This window comes from Onychostoma macrolepis, chromosome 10 (genome assembly GCF_012432095.1).
Source record: "Onychostoma macrolepis isolate SWU-2019 chromosome 10, ASM1243209v1, whole genome shotgun sequence".
Classification (NCBI taxonomy): Eukaryota; Metazoa; Chordata; class Actinopteri; order Cypriniformes; family Cyprinidae; genus Onychostoma; species Onychostoma macrolepis.
The window spans coordinates 5247402-5264053 of NC_081164.1; the positions used below are offsets into that span (position 1 = coordinate 5247402).

Sequence of the window (16652 nt, forward strand, 5' to 3'; positions counted from 1 at the left end):
TATCTCAAGAGACACAGTTTCTAAGAAAATTGCCGTATGAATAGAGACAATTACGCTTGTGGACATTTGTGTATATTTTTCCTTACGTCACTAGATTTAGACCTCTTGTTCAAGATAGCTGATGACGATATTCACATTTTATTTGTCATACCAACGACTCGTTTCTTTCAAAGTTTTCCGTTTGCTATTAATTATTAGGCCTATGCGTACTACCCTTATAAGCATAAGCATCTGCCTCTTGCTAAAATTTTTCTGTTTTGTCCACTTTTGGCAGATTTGGTAGAGGGACTATGTCGACTTGTTGTAATGTGACCGCAATTAAGAACCGTAACGTTACACTACATGCCCATGAAAAGGTCACAGACATAGTCTTTTATACAGGAAATATGTTTGCACAACAGAAATATGTATCGGTATAACAAATACCTAATACTGAAATACTCTCTTTTAAATATATTTAATGTTTTTAGTTTTAGTGTTGATTTGACAGCCCACCCCAATAGCCGATACCGCGCTATACTTTTTTCATTGTTTTTGTACAGTTTTTTTAGTTGAAGACCATCCTCAGAGTTTGGTCAATCATGCGGCAAGCGAAAACGAGAACAAATACATTATAAGATAATTAAAGGAAAGTCAAGAGAGTGTTTAAACGGACATTGTGGTGTACAGATTACTGGTCTGTCTACAAAGAAGCCACGCGACACAAGGCCTCGATCTTACTGTTTTCTCTGTTACATGTACATCTATTTCATTTAGAGCTCATACAGTTACGCATTACAATTTGAAGATGGTGTGAAAACAATATTTTCTTTGTACGCGTCTCTAAACGTGACTTTAATAAGTAAATCACAAATGTCATGTAGTTGATTCATTGAAAGGTGCATGTCATTGTCCGTTTTAGACGGTCTGCACCAACACACAGACACATGATTTAGATATTCATCTGACCAAAAGTTTTGATCTTGGGGAAACACGCACAACACCAACTGAGAGTTGTCATGATTGTCTGCTCTTCTTTAAGAAAACATGCGGTCAGCAGTTTAACACGTCTTAATTCTCTTAATTTTTCACAATCGCAAATGTTTGTTTAGCTTAAATATTAGTTTTTTTTTTGTTTTTTAGTCAGTTACAAAAGTGGCAGGCGTGATGCTTATATGTATTTTTTAAATAATTACGACAAAGTTACAGGTTTCCGGTACTTGGACGAACCCTTGACAGAGTGTTACTCAATCAGTCCTCTGCGTTGTCTTTTAATAAAATATTCCATTGAATGTCACTAAGACAAATTCTGTAACAGCATTCATAAATGTACATAAACGTACAAATCTTTATAGAGACAATAAGAACAATACGGTCTAACATCACAAACACAAATGCTTGTTCTAACTCTTTCACACACCAGACTGGTCCCTGGTAAGTACCCCTAAAACTGAGAGATATCTTGACTTTGCACATTCTTTCTGTTTGAATTTGTTTACCGCTCTTGTTGTGTTTTCCCCATCTAATGGTTAGGCCTTGCACTTTGCCCCCTAGTTTTTTTGCTGTCTCTGTCTATATTTCTGCTAATTTGCTTGATTTAATAAAACACGGCTTCGACCCACCCGTCATCTTCATTCGAGACATTTACGTTATATTATTAATATTGTCCTAGTTTAGATATCAGATACGAGACCTTTTTCCGTCTGGCTGCGGGTTCGTGTTTTGGTCAAAGAGAAATAGTTCTCGCAGAAAGATATTTTGGTTCTTATGTTAAGATATTTTAGGATTTTTGTTAAGACGTTGGCAAATTGTTTCGAGTAACGTATCGTGGCTACGCAGACTGAATCAGTTCGTCTATCCTTGATGTTTAACAGACGGTCATAAAACGTGCGCTTTAACGCCTGATATGATCTCTTAAATTATTAGATCATTTATAATAATAGTAGTTTGTGAAAACCTCTGATAGATTTACATTTTTATATATTTTTTTAATAAATTTTCTAAAAAGAAAATCTGTGTGTAGACGGAAATAGGTCTCGTATCTGATATCTAAACTAGGACAATATTAATAATATAACGTATACATATAAGCATCACGCCTGCCACTTTTGTAACTGACTAAAAAACAAACAAACAAAAAAAAAAAAAAAAAACTAATATTTAAGCTAAACAAACATTTGCGATTGTGAAAAATTAAGAGAATTAAGACGTGTTAAACTGCTGACCGCATGTTTTCTTAAAGAAGAGCAGACAATCATGACAACTCTCAGTTGGTGTTGTGCGTGTTTACCCAAGATCAAAACTTTTGGTCAGATGAATATCTAAATCATGTGTCTGTGTGTTGGTGCAGACCGTCTAAAACGGACAATGACATGCACCTTTCAATGAATCAACTACATGACATTTGTGATTTACTTATTAAAGTCACGTTTAGAGACGCGTACAAAGAAAATATTGTTTTCACACCATCTTCAAATTGTAATGCGTAACTGTATGCGCTCTAAATGAAATAGATGTACATGTAACAGAGAAAACAGTAAGATCGAGGCCTTGTGTCGCGTGGCTTCTTTGTAGACAGACCAGTAATCTGTACACCACAATGTCCGTTTAAACACTCTCTTGACTTTCCTTTAATTATCTTATAATGTATTTGTTCTCGCCGCCGCATGATTGACCAAACTCTGAGGATGGTCTTCAACTAAAAAACTGTACAAAAACAATGAAAAAAGTATAGCGCGGTATCGGCTATTGGGGTGGGCTGTCAAATCAACACTAAAACTAAAAACATTAAATATATTTAAAAGAGAGTATTTCAGTATTAGGTATTTGTTATACCGATACATATTTCTGTTGTGCAAACATATTTCCTGTATAAAAGACTACGTCTGTGACCTTTTCATGGGCATGTAGTGTAACGTTACGGTTCTTAATTGCGGTCACATTACAACGAGTCGACATAGTCCTCTACCAAATCTGCCAAAAGTGGACAAAACAGAAAATTTTAGCAAGAGGCAGATGCTTATGCTTATAAGGGTAGTACGCATAGGCCTAATAATTAATAGCAAACGGAAAACTTTGAAAGAAACGAGTCGTTGGTATGACAAATAAAATGTGAATATCGTCATCAGCTATCTTGAACAAGAGGTCTAAATCTAGTGACGTAAGGAAAATATACACAAATGCCCACAAGCGTAATTGTCTCTATTCATACGGCAATTTTCTTAGAAACTGTGTCTCTTGAGATACATAGGGTTTTTGTTCTCACAAAATTCCTCGATATTTTGTGTCTGTAACCTTTTCAAGAAGGCGTACAACATCAACTTTACTGAATGTGTGGCTTTCAGAGCGATGGCTAGATATGCTTCAGTTGTATGTAAATCAACAAGACTTATCATCCTACGGATATGGATATGGATAGTTGTCCTAAAAGTAATACGGACTTAGTCAAACGTTCTCAAGTCAAAATGTTCTTAATTTCATTTATTTCTATAAACACTGAATGCTGACTGCTCTAAGAGAGAGAAGGCCTCACCTACAGTCATTGTAATGACATATACAGTCCAGCAAACAAAATGTGAACAGCGTCATCCATAATCCTGATCATCTGACTTAGTAAATGACAGTCACAGGAGATCGAGAGGAGGTTTTTCATTATGACCCTTTTCTTATATGATGTAAACACTTTCTGAGAAACTAGACCTCTAGGAATTTACAACTGTACCCTCATAGATCTTGTTTGGATATTATCTTTGGGTCTATACAGGGGGAAAGCATGGACGATAAGGTTTATTCTATATGTGAGTCAAATATAATAATAATAATAATAATAATAAACAGGTGAAACAAGATCATCTGATACATCTCTTTAAATTCGTGTTGGATGGTGAAAAAAATCCACATTCTGGTGCATCTAAAGTATTAGAAAGACATGAAACCGCGGTACTAGTGCAAAATAATAATAACAAACAAATAATAAAATTTAATGAAATATGATGAATGAGTGTGTAATGCGATTTCTTTGTTGGGATAAGAAGGTTCATCTATTGGAACTTAGAAAATAAGAGCAGATAATTTTAAGATCAAATACTTTTAAATGTATGTTTGTCAAAAAGAAAGAAGAATCTTTTATCTGGTTTAGTTGTGTTTAAAATAAATAAAATCCCTTTCTTAAAAACATCGCATCAAACTTAATTGGTAACCTGATTCTCATTTCATCGTGCATTCATCACATATTTATCAGACTTATAAAAGTATCATGATCCTTCCTAGAAGTAATAAAAGTAGATCTTATAAAACAAAGAGAATCGATTAATGACTTTGTTAGAACACAACGGATATGAAACTACAACTGGCAGCCTTTTATTCAAGCTTTAAAGGAAGTTGATGCTTTAAAACAGTAAGTCTTATAAAAATGCACAATACTTGATTTTGGAAAAAGTTCTGATCTGATCTGCTGACCTTCCTGAATGGCGCCTCTGTGTGTGTGTGTGTGTGTGTGTGTGTGTGTGTGTGTTTGGGTGGGTGTGGGTGTGAGGATCTGTTTGGAGTTGGCATTCCCTATTTTTAAAAACATTTGTCAACCTGATTTCTTTTGTAATATCACGTGTGGCCTTATATTTACTATGAATTGAAACCTTTGTAAAAATAAGAAAAGTAATAAATGAATAAATGAAAATGATATAGATTTATGAGACTTGTGAACCCTTAAAACTTAAAAGTATTACCACTATTAATAAGCAGTCTTAACAACAAAGCATATGTTTATTACATATTGTAGATACATACATTTAATACATATTGTATTTTCATACCGTCTGACATTCATTTAGCTTGTTCTGTGCTTTTTAAAGCGTAATTAAATATTCTCAGGGGGCCCCATTTCTCCGCATAAGGTGTTCCTCACATGTGCCGATTCATTCAAGAGTAGTTTACAACTCCAAAGAATGCGTGTCGTGGTCTGTAGTTGACTTAAACAAACATTTTAAATGAGCCGGAACGTTATGGGTAAAAGGATTGGTTCCTGCAAAAGTCATAAAATATCTCTTCAAAACGGATACATGACATTTTGTATATTTCTACATATATTATTCAGTAGATAACCAATAGTATATTCATAGTATAGACCTATGATATTTATCACACTGATAAAGGTCGGTTCAAAAAAAGTATGAACATGTACAACTATATAAGCGCCGAACTAGATCACAGGCTCACCCTAGTAATGGTCTAAGATAGGGAAACATTTTATTTAGCCTTTTAAGTGGGAAAATGCTTTGAAATAAAATAAACTAAGTACAATTTTAAATGTTAAACTAAAATTTGAACAGGTACTGTGGAATAAAAATCATAATTAAGGTTAAATTTGCAAACAGATAAGTAAAATATTTTATTAAAAACCTGTAAGATTCCGTCTAAACAGTCTTTTAAGTTTGAAAGATCTTATTTACACTCTTAAGAGTATACCTAAATAATAATAATAATAATAATACATTTTTTAAGATGTCTTCGTTCACTCTGAAAAGGGGTAGCAGACTAACTTGACACATGAGCTGTTATGGACCGTAGAGACTCCTCCCGGTCTCTGAGTGGGCCTTGAAGCATTCAATCCATTTCACTACAATGTTTAGCCCTGGGAGGATCTGTGAGTTTTCTTTATATTTAATAAAGTTTATAACTTAAACGTTTTTGTTTTATTTTTATATTTATCTATTTTGTTGGAAACATTTCATTCGTGGAATAGACGTCATTGCATAAAGATCCAACCTACCTCTAAGCACTCTGAAAAATGTAAGGCGTTTTTATATTGTCGTCTAAAACTATAGTAGATGTTTATTTTATACAGTGTGCTATATATAATCAGATTTATTTGCTACCATCTTCTCTAAAAGAAGAGAATGATATGTTTTATAAGGTCAATAAGCTTAAATAAATGCTAAATACATGTTTAAATGTATTATAAATGATTTGCTTCAGTAACGTTACTATGGTGTCCTATACATTTTATTACCATATTATTTAAAATAGAGATAAGTCTCTCTGTAGCTTGAAATGTTTATGTATGTGCGTGCTTGTTTATATGATTTATCAGAACTCAAATTTGTATAGTGTCATGGAAGCTACACTGATATAACAATGTAGATGTGATTTATAATGAAATTCCTTGAGTCGTCATAATTCAGATTGCTTAAAACAATGTTTAATAATAATAAAAAAAGTAAAGCATATGCAGAACATTTTGTGTGATGGGTATGTGTACAGTTTGTACAGTACAAAATCCCCAGAAAACATAAAAACCAACGTGAGCACGCTCGTTCGTGTGTGTGTGTGTGTGTGTGTGTGTGTGAGAGAAAGAGAGAGAAACAAAGAGGGTGAGGGTGAGAAAGGGGACAGAGGAGCTTTTCCTACTTCAACCTCTCATTCGGACAATCATCATCGCTCCCAGAATAATGTAAAACTAAATGGTTATTTTTATACAGTATGTTATTTATAATCACATTATTTATTTATTTTTAACACCTTCTTTAAAAGAAGAGAATTATGTGTTTTATAAGTTCAGTGAACTTAATTAATTGTTGAATACTTTAAAATGTATGATAAATTATTTGCTTCAGTAACGTTTGTTACTATGAGATATATAATCATTTATTACCATATTCTTTAAAATAGAGATAAGTCTCTTTAGCTTGAAATGTTTAAGTACGTGCTTGTTTATATGACTTATCATGATACAAAATTGTATAATGACATAGGTATTACACTGATATGACAATTGTTACGGGGCTGACGAGACGAGAGGTGTACAGATCCATTTGCAGACTTTTATTGGCAAGAGACGTGGTCATAATGGATGGATCCAAGATGGCGGCGCGATCAGACGCAGCGGCTGCTCCAGGTCCCAAAGACGGTGCTTTTTTGTCTTTTAATGTCGTCTGTTCGTCTCCAAATAGTGTAAATTTACCGCTAGTTCATAAGGAAATCACTCCTAAACTCAAATATGTTCGCCAAAGACTTTTGGATATCGGCAACGCATACAAAGACCAACTCTCGCCGGCGGCTACTGAGAAGCAACGAGGCCTCTGTTTACTGCTGAAGCCGGACCTCGAGACCGCGGCCTCGCCTACTGTCGCTACCCGCACAAGGCGGCGTCGCAAGCGGTGTGAGAGAGGACGGAAGCGCGGTAAGCGCGGAGGTATACGAGCTAGGCTGAGGGAAAACCCCACAAGACCGGCTCTTCCAACACTCATGCTCTCAAGCGTTCGCTCTCTGGAAAACAAACTGGACTTAATTCAACTCAGTTGATCTACACAGCAAGACACAAGGGATTGTTGTGTGTTTGTTTTCACTGAAACATGGCTGAACGACAACATCCCGGACTCCGCCATTCAGCTGCACGGACTAACTTGCTACCGCGCGGACAGAGATTCATCACTGTCTGGTAAGACTCGCGGCGGTGGCTTGTGTGTGTACGTCAACAAAGAATGGTGTAACAATGCTGGGGTAGTGACAAAACACTGTTCATCGCTGGTGGAGTTTATGTTTGTGAAGTGTCGACCGTTCTACCTGCCGCGGGAGTTCACGGCCATTGTTATTGTCGCGGTATACATCCCACCGTGCGCAAACGCAAAGGACGCGCCATGAGCTGTACAGCGCCATCAGCGAACAACAAACAAATAACCCCGACGGCTTTTTCATCATAGCCGGTGACTTCAACCACGCAAACCTAAAGACAGTTTTGCCAAAGTTCTACCAACATGTGAACTTTGCAACAAGGGAAATAACACACTGGACTTTGTTTACACAACAGTTAAGAGCGCATACAAAGCTGAACCCGCCCCCACCTCGGGTACTCAGACCACATCTCTGTTATGCTAATCCCAGCATACAGACCACTTCTGAAACTGGCCAAACCGGTTCACAAACAGATCAAGGTATGGCCAAACAATGCCACCTCAGCACTGCAGGACTGCTTCCAGGACACAGACTGGAACATGTTCAAAGAGGCGGCCACCTACAACAACCACACAGACCTGCAGGAGTACACTGAAACTGTGACTGCTTACATCCAAAAGTGCACTGATGATGTGACAGTCACCAAGACCATCACCACACGCGCCAACCAGAAGCCATGGATGACAGCAGAGGTTCGTGGGCTGCTAAAGACCAGAGATGAAGCATTCAGATCAGGAGATAAAGCAGCCCTCAAAACAGCAAGAGCCAATCTGTCCCGCAGCATCAAAAATGCAAAACGATCATATGCTCAAAAAATCAACAATCACTTCACAGACAGCAGTGACACACGGAGCCTGTGGCAAGCTATTCAGACCATCACAGACTACAAGCCCCCGCCACAGGCCTGTGATGACGACACATCCCTCCCAGACACACTCAACCACTTTTACTCACGGTTTGAAATGCAGAATGACACACCTGCACAAAAACTGCCCACACCTCCCAACGACCAGGCGCTCTGTCTGTCTCCAGCCGACGTAAGGAAGTCCCTATCTAGGATCAACCCACGCAAGGCTGCGGGTCCCGACAACATACCTGGCCGTGTACTGAAAGACTGTGCTGCACAGCTGACAGATGTCCTAACAGATATCTTCAACACCTCGCTGAGCCAGGCAGTCGTCCCCACATGTCTCAAATCCACAACAATCATACCGGTACCAAAGAAATCACCTGTGTCCTGTCTAAATGACTACCGTCCCATAGCACTGACTCCAATCATAATGAAGTGCTTTGAGAGGTTAGTCATGCACAACATCAAAACCAGCCTCCCCAACACACTCGACCCGCTCCAGTTTGCATACCGTCCAAACCGCTCTACAGACGATGCAATCTCCTCCACCCTCCACCTGGCTCTTACCCACCTAGAAAATAAAGACTCCTACGTTAGAATGCTGTTCATTGACTTCAGCTCAGCATTCAACACAATAATCCCACAACAGCTCATAAATAAACTCAACCTGCTGGGCCTTAACAATTCCCTCTGCAATTGGATCCTGGACTTTCTAACCGGAAGACCTCAGTCAGTCCGTGTCGGCCACAACACCTCGAGCACTACCACACTGAACACAGGTGCCCCACAAGGCTGTGTGCTCAGCCCGCTGCTCTTCACGCTGCTGACCCACGACTGCACTGCCAAGTCCAGCTTCAACCACATCATCAAGTTCGCTGATGACAGAACAGTGGTAGGCCTCATCAGCAACAACGATGAAACGCACTACAGAGAGGAAGTGGCACAGCTGGCTGAATGGTGTGGCACTAACAACCTGTCCCTCAATGTGAGTAAGACAAAGGAGGTTGTGATGGACTTCAGGAGAAACTCCGGTGATCACCCCCCACTGACCATCGACAGCTCGACTGTGGAGAGAGTCAGCAGCACTAAATTCCTGGGGGTGCACATCACAGAGGATCTCACCTGGACCACCAACACCATGTCACTCTCCAAGAAGGCACAACAGCGCCTACACTTCCTCCGCCGCTGAAAAGAGCAAGTCTCCCTCCACCCATCCTCACCACTTTCTACAGGGGCACCATTGAGAGTGTGCTGACCGGCTGCATCACTGTCTGGTACGGGAACTGTACTGCAGCAGACCGCAAGACCCTACAACGGACAGTGAACACCGCTGCAAGGATCATCGGTGCCCCTCTCCCCTCCATCCTGGATATTTTCCTCACACGATGCTCCAGCAAAGCCAATAGTATCGTGAAGGACTCCACACACCCCTCCCACAGTCTCTTCCAGCTCCTACCATCAGGAAGACGGTACCGGAGCATCAGAGCCCGCTCTGCCAGACTGCTCAACAGCTTTTTCCCCCAGGCTGTGAGAGCCCTGAACTCAAATCACCCCGCCCCTCTCTGAACCCCCATACAAACCTGTAACATGTAACGTGCAATTCGAAGTGTGCTACACACAGGTGAGTGGGCCTGTACAAACCACCTGTAGTAGCACACTCTCCTCCTCTATGCGCACTAGTCACTTTTCACACACACTGCTGTGTGTACACAAATCCCACAAAAAGAACTCAGTAATATATGTATGTTTACATGCTCATGCACTACAAATCCTCCTGCACTGTTCCCCAGCCAGCTGCTTGAACTCAATGTTTCTCCTTGCACATGTACAGTATTTATCTGAAGCATTCGTATAGTTTGTATTTTTTAGTTTGTATAGGTACTTTTTTATAGATAGTATATTTATATTTATAGTCAAAATCTATCAGTAGGATAGTTGTGTATAGGTTTATATTGTCTTACTCCATTGTTGTATGCCTGTATTTATGTAGCACCGTGGTCCTGTAAGGCACGACATTTCGTTCCACTGTATGCCCCCGCATGTAGCGGAATGACAATAAAGCTCAACTTGACTTGACTTGATAACAGGCAGGGTCAAACAGGTATAACAGGGATGAGACAAAGAGTAACCAGAGACAAGCGTGGGTCGGCGATCGGCGAACAGTATCCACAGGGGCGAGACAGGAGAGGTAAACCGAAACGTGAGCGATAGTCCAGGCAGGGGAAAACACAATCCAACAAAGGCTAGGCAAGGCAAGGCTAGGCTAGGAAAACTAATAGGGCTCTGTAGGGCAGCAATAATGCGTACAATACTCGGCAACGAGGGAGAGAATGTCCAGGGTTGAAATAGTGTGTGTGATTAGTGATGCTGTCTGATCAGGTGTGCGTGTGATTAGTGCAATGAGTGATTGGTGACAGCTGTGTGCGTGTGATTGGTGAGATGGCTGATGGGAAATGCAGTCCATGTGATGTGTGGTGTGAAAGTCCATGTGGTGAGCGGGTGACCTCTAGTGGTGAATGAACGGGAGTGCAGACCAGATTCGTGACAGAGCCCCCCCCCCCAAAGAGCGGCTTCCAGATGCTCCACACAGTCTATAATCAGGAGGGAGGTGGAGCGGAGGCGGAACAGGGGGAGGGATGGAGGGCCAGGTCCTTGTGGCAGCAGAGTGATCTGGGACCGAGGTAGAGCCGGCAGAGCAGGAAGCCAGGGCAGAGTGGACGGGACTGGAGCCCACCAGGGCGGACCAGACGGAGCAGGAGCCCACCAGGGCGGACCAGACGGGACAGAAGATCTCCACGGCAGTGCAGAAGACCACCAGAGCCAGACAGCAGACCATGTAGAAGATTTTTATTGATATTAATCAGAATTATTTAGACTTAATCAAGGTGAATTTTGCCAAAAATGTATCTATTGAATCTACCAATATGTTCTGAAGGCCTTTTTGTCAAAATGTGTACGTGGCAAAGCAAAAAATGAGGAGGGGGCTTTTCTCCCCTTTACCATAACAAAGTCAGGATGGTCTTCTCTCCTATGGGACAGATAGAAGTATGTACACTAGTAAAATATAGGATGGTACACGTGGGGTTCAATGTATAGAGACCCCCTCCCTTCTGTAAATTTTTGAGTATATATATATATACGAGAGACGACAAGTTCTCGGGAGGACTCCTTTGCAAACGAGTTTTCAGGTTTTATTCCATTAAAAAATAAAACCTACTCTGGAATCAAACTCTGGCACTGCGTCTTGTTCTTTGAATTGCGGCGGACAACACTTCAATTGGTGTCACGAACAGGATCGGAAAAGAGCAACGGAGAAGACAGCCACTCTGAGCAGATTCTGACGAACAACACATAAAAAGTGTTTTTGCTTATATAGTTATGTGTTGTTTGCAAAATCTGTTCTTAGTGGTAAGGTCACTTAAATTTTGCTCTTCCAAAAATTACCAAATTTAAAAAGAAGTGTAAAAGAGTAAAAAGGAGTTTTATTCCAGAGGAAATAACTGCATGCATTATCTGGTTTATTGTTTGAGGCCTTGATAAAGAACTTAAACTGAAATTAGGAAGTGCAGGCAGATTTTACATTGCTAGCAATGGTCTGTGGTTATTTAGTCTGAGCCTGAAGGGACAGAAAAAATTCGAAACAGATGTGAGGAAGAGAGCGCGCAAAACCTACGATACCGCCCTGATTAAATTAAAAAAGACAAAAAAAAATTTGTGAGGTCACAGGGGACTGCTTGGGTAGGTAACATTCCTGACAAAATCTTGTTCTTTTAATACGAAGAGAGAAAGGAGAGATTTTTTTCGGTGAGAGAACAAGTATTTTGGAGCAGGTGGAGACTCGAGGAAAAAAAGCTTTGTTTTGTTGTTTTGGGGAATGTTTGAAACTGTGTCCGTGTCCGAATGCTTGTGAGTGTGAAAAACTGAGAGTGAATGAAAAACGAATAAATTCCGATTGGGTTTGAGGAGAGAAGTGTGCCTTTTCCCAAGTGAAAGGGGGCCGCAGCTCTTTGCCCAAGAGGTCTGAATGAAAGAATAAGCCCTTTAAAGATAAAGGGATAAAAGTATGATTGATAAGCCCTATAAATGAAGGGATAAAGTGTGAAAGTATGAGCCCTTAATACATAAATAAATTAACAGAAATAAAGGGACTTAGTGGTATGAGTGTTTATAGGAATAGGGTCAATAAAGATTGAATCCAGATGTGTTATAAGATCTTATGGTGGGTGTCTGTGTAAAGAGAGAGAGAGAGAGAGAGAAATTTCTGAGAGTAGTGCTGGTGGAGAAGAGATATTAAGATAGGATATTGAATAAAGAACATTAAAAATAATAAGTGCGCACTAACGTAAACAAAGGAGGCAATAGATAATAGGAAAAATAAATAAATAAATAAATTATTGAAAATTTTGTGAATATTGTGAGATCATAAAATAAAGATGAAAAGAAAAATATAGAGAAGGAGTATATATATCTGATAGAATACAAGACTGAAGTAAAAAGAGCAAGTCATTGAATAAAGGATAAGATTAATTGAAAAATAGTGACAACATTTTTATATAAAATAAAAAGAATAAAACGAATAAAACTAAACAGATTGAAAGAGAAAATATGGCCGCTACTCCGGTAGAGATATTAGGATTAAAATATCCTTTGTGTAAAGATATGATAAATAAAATCTCAGACAAATGGCAAAAGAGAACAAAAAATAAAATGACAAAATGGCCAAAGGAAGGGACGTTTGATGTAGCGTTGTGTGAGGAAATGGAAACTCTGGTAAAAAACTACAAACCAAAATGTGTCAGTAAAAAACGTGAAAAGAGAGAAAGTAAGAGAGAAAAAGAACAAGAAGTGTTGGCAATGTTTAAAAAGGAAGGTGAGAACACCTTAAAAAATATAAAGCAGGCCAGGAAAATTTTAAAGGAGGCAGATAAAGAAACATGCAAAAAAGAGATGCTATTTTCTCAACCTCCTCCTTATATGTCAGGAGAAAGGCTACTACCGCTCCTCAAGGGGAAGGTAGATGTGAAGGGGGAGATGGAGGTCGAAGGTCAAGTTGACTTAGAAACAGATGTAAAAGCAGGGAGCAGAGAACAGAATAAGGAGAAGGAGGGGTATTTACCCATGGACTGTTATGAGCAAGCCCGTTTAGCTTTAAACCAGATGAAATCAGACCAGGAAGATAAAACAAGATATGAGGAAGTGTTAGAAAGATTAAGGAGAAAAGATCGTGAAATTAAAGCACAAGTAGAAATGATTGAACAGGAGTTGGGTCAAAAAAATCAGAGAATCAGGCAAAAAAATTCAAATGGAAAATAAGTTGGAGAGACAGAGAAGTAAGCTGTTTGACAGCAATGAGGAAATTAGTGTTGAAGGGGAAATATTTGATACAAGAAATTGGGAGCAAGGTAGGGAAAAAGGAACACTTAGACCGCGGGCTGCACAACTTCCGATTTGGATTAAAGGTGCGCAGGGACAATACGTCCCTTGGGCCTCTCAGGACCTAGAGGGACTGGTGACGCGCCTTCCCGAAATAAATGACGGGGCTGGCAGATGGATCAAAGTTTTTGAGGAGGAAACTATGGGCAAACTTTTGGCTGTGGGGGACATTAAAGCATTGCTGGCAAAAATCATAGGAGGGGCAAAGCTGGATGAAATATTGCAAACGGTCGCTCTAGATAGAGCAGTGAACTCTCACAATATGGATGGAATTGTTTTTGATGCATTTCGTCCAGCAGTATGGCAAGCATTGCGACTGGAGTACCCGAATAGGCTGGATCCTAAAATGCTTAGAGGAACTCCACTGGGAGATACTGAAAATCCAGCCGTGTATATCCAGAGACAGTTGAAAAACTGGAAACAAGAGACTGAAATAAATCCTGAGGGGGACCCTCTGATGGCTACGTTATTCAGACAAGCTGTAATTGATGCCATGCCTCTAGCCGTAAAGAGCAGGCTAGAGGATGTTGTTGGCTTGAACTCAAAAACTCATAAAGAATTTTGTGATCATGTGACACATGCAGTGGAGCAACACAGAAAGAATGAACTAAAGCTCAAGACCCAAGAGAAAGAGCTACAGCGCAAGCTAACTCAACTACAGCTTGAAGAGCTGACAAAGAAAAATAAACGAAAGATTCAAGCTCCAATGATGAAAGGAGAGGAACAAATGACAGTTATGTCTCCTATAAGTGCTCCGCAACCAACTATTCAACCAAGCACTTCTACTGCAGGCTCTCCGAACACACACCAGCTTCCTGCACCTGTAATTAATGTTTACCCTCAACAGCCAGCTCCAGTGGGGTGGAGAAAAAGACCAATGCAGAGAGGCCAGAGAGGAAGAGGCAGACCTTATACTGGCCTTCCAGATTTATGCTGGATCTGCAATCAGCCCAACATTATGAAGCTGCAGACCCGGAGCCTGCTGCATCCACAGTCCCGCACCCAGAGTCCCGCATTCTCAGACCCCTCGTTTTTCGAGACAGCGCCTCCTGCTGTTCGGAAGATCGTATAACACCCTTATCCAACCGCACCCAGATGCCATTGAAAACATTAGAATGCAGTATTACGGTCTCTTTTTATTTAAAGTTATCCAAATAAATATTTGCGTTCCCTGCTTAATGCATGTGGCAAAAAAAAAAAATCATTGTGTTCTCAAACTAACTAATTACCCAGTATTTATTTTTTGAGCGTGGGTGTAATTGAAAGGAAATTATTGATGTAACGGATACACATACAGATTGAACTATCTTCTGAAAAATATTATGTGATATTATATTGCTACAATGTTTGTTTTGTACAATGTTTCAAATTCCATTTTTCTTTCAGTTCAACATATAATGGTCTAATTAACATTATACCATGCTAACATTACAAAAACTGTTTTTTGATATTTTGAATGTGAAGCAAAACTCAAATAATAGACAAAACACCAATAATAAACAATTCTGTACTTTATTTAACGATCGCCTTAATCACTGTCATCTTGCTGTAAACAGGAGAAAGCAAAGAAAAAAGGAAGAAAGAATTGTGTTAGTGACTTTATTTTCGTCTTCAATTGCATTCAAAAAACCTCCTCATTTATAAGTCGCTTTGGATAAAAGCGTCTGCTAAATGAATAAATGTAAAATGTAATGTAAATGCATAAGGTAAAACAATTACTTTCTGGTAGGCAAATGTTGCTTCTTTTCTCATTCTTTTTGCAATCACCCGGTCAAATTCCTCAACTTCACTAAAATAAAAGATGAATGCCATTGTCAAAAATACTGTGTAATAATAAAAATTTTTTTGCAAATGCAAATTACAAGCATACCTAGGGTGATAAGTAGGGCCACGAAGGAACACCTCCTCAGCCTCCTGCCAGGATAATGCCTGCAGCTCACATAGGCCATGAATGATGGCCTGTCCATATAAATAAATACATTAATTAATTAATGTATAAAACATTTCATATATGGCAATAATAGAAACAATCCAATCAAAATAAACTTTGGACAACTTTGTCGGTTTGAAATATATCGGGGCACAGAATGGGCAGTGAAAATCACTGCAGCATTTATTACATTTCTGTAATTCTGGAAGTGATTTCCCCGTTTGAATTGTTATATCCATCTTCAAAAAAAAAAAAAAGAGAGAGTCAAACTCAAATTCAAAATTTAAGACCACCCCACAGAGCCCATAGTCAAATTTCAGTCAATAAAAATTAAAACAAGGAACCCCCAAAAAAGGCCAAATGACACATTCTAGCTCACATGTTAATACCATAGACTGGTTAATACATAGTGAAGGCATAGCAAATTTGATTATTAGGCAACTGTAGCCTATGAGTTGTAAATGGCTGGCAACAACTTCATATCACAGTTAAATTAATATTGATCCATTTTAATACTTACGTTTTATAAGAACTAATTTAAGTAGTCTACATAAATTATATAAAGTAAAATAATTACTTGACATTAATTTGTTCAATTTATAGTTTTAGGAGAAAGGGTCCGGTAATTAAAAAAAGGTAAATCTGATTAAATAATTAATGATGAAATTCTTTGATATTAACACACTTAATGTATTTAATTGGTCTACTTTAATGTCAACTAATTTTAATATTTTTTACAATGGCTTGTCTACAAAAGTCCAAGGTTAACGTTAGCTATCAAAATATTTTCGGGGGAAAAAGGCGAAAAAACATACATTAACGGCTCAAATTTTGTTACAAACTATCATTACAAATATTAAATAGACTGTTCATATGTTGGTGTATCGATGAGCTTTAAAGTAGTTTGATTAAAAAAGAAATAATTTTGACGAAATCATTTTAAGATTGACGATACTCACGTTTCGGTTATTCACGTGTTTATCCATGTGTTTTCGATCCAATTTGATAGGA

At 38.9% G+C, this 16652-nt stretch overlaps 1 long non-coding RNA gene across 1 annotated transcript; it reads right to left on the reverse strand.

The window, feature by feature from the left end:
• Positions 1-15213: 15213 nt before the first annotated feature.
• Positions 15214-16162, reverse strand: LOC131547744 (uncharacterized). Its single transcript, XR_009272996.1, has 3 exons — positions 15582-16162; positions 15431-15500; positions 15214-15257 (listed from the first exon to the last, which is right to left on the reverse strand). It is a non-coding gene; the product is annotated as an uncharacterized LOC131547744 (long non-coding RNA).
• Between the last annotated feature and the right edge of the window lie 490 nt (positions 16163-16652).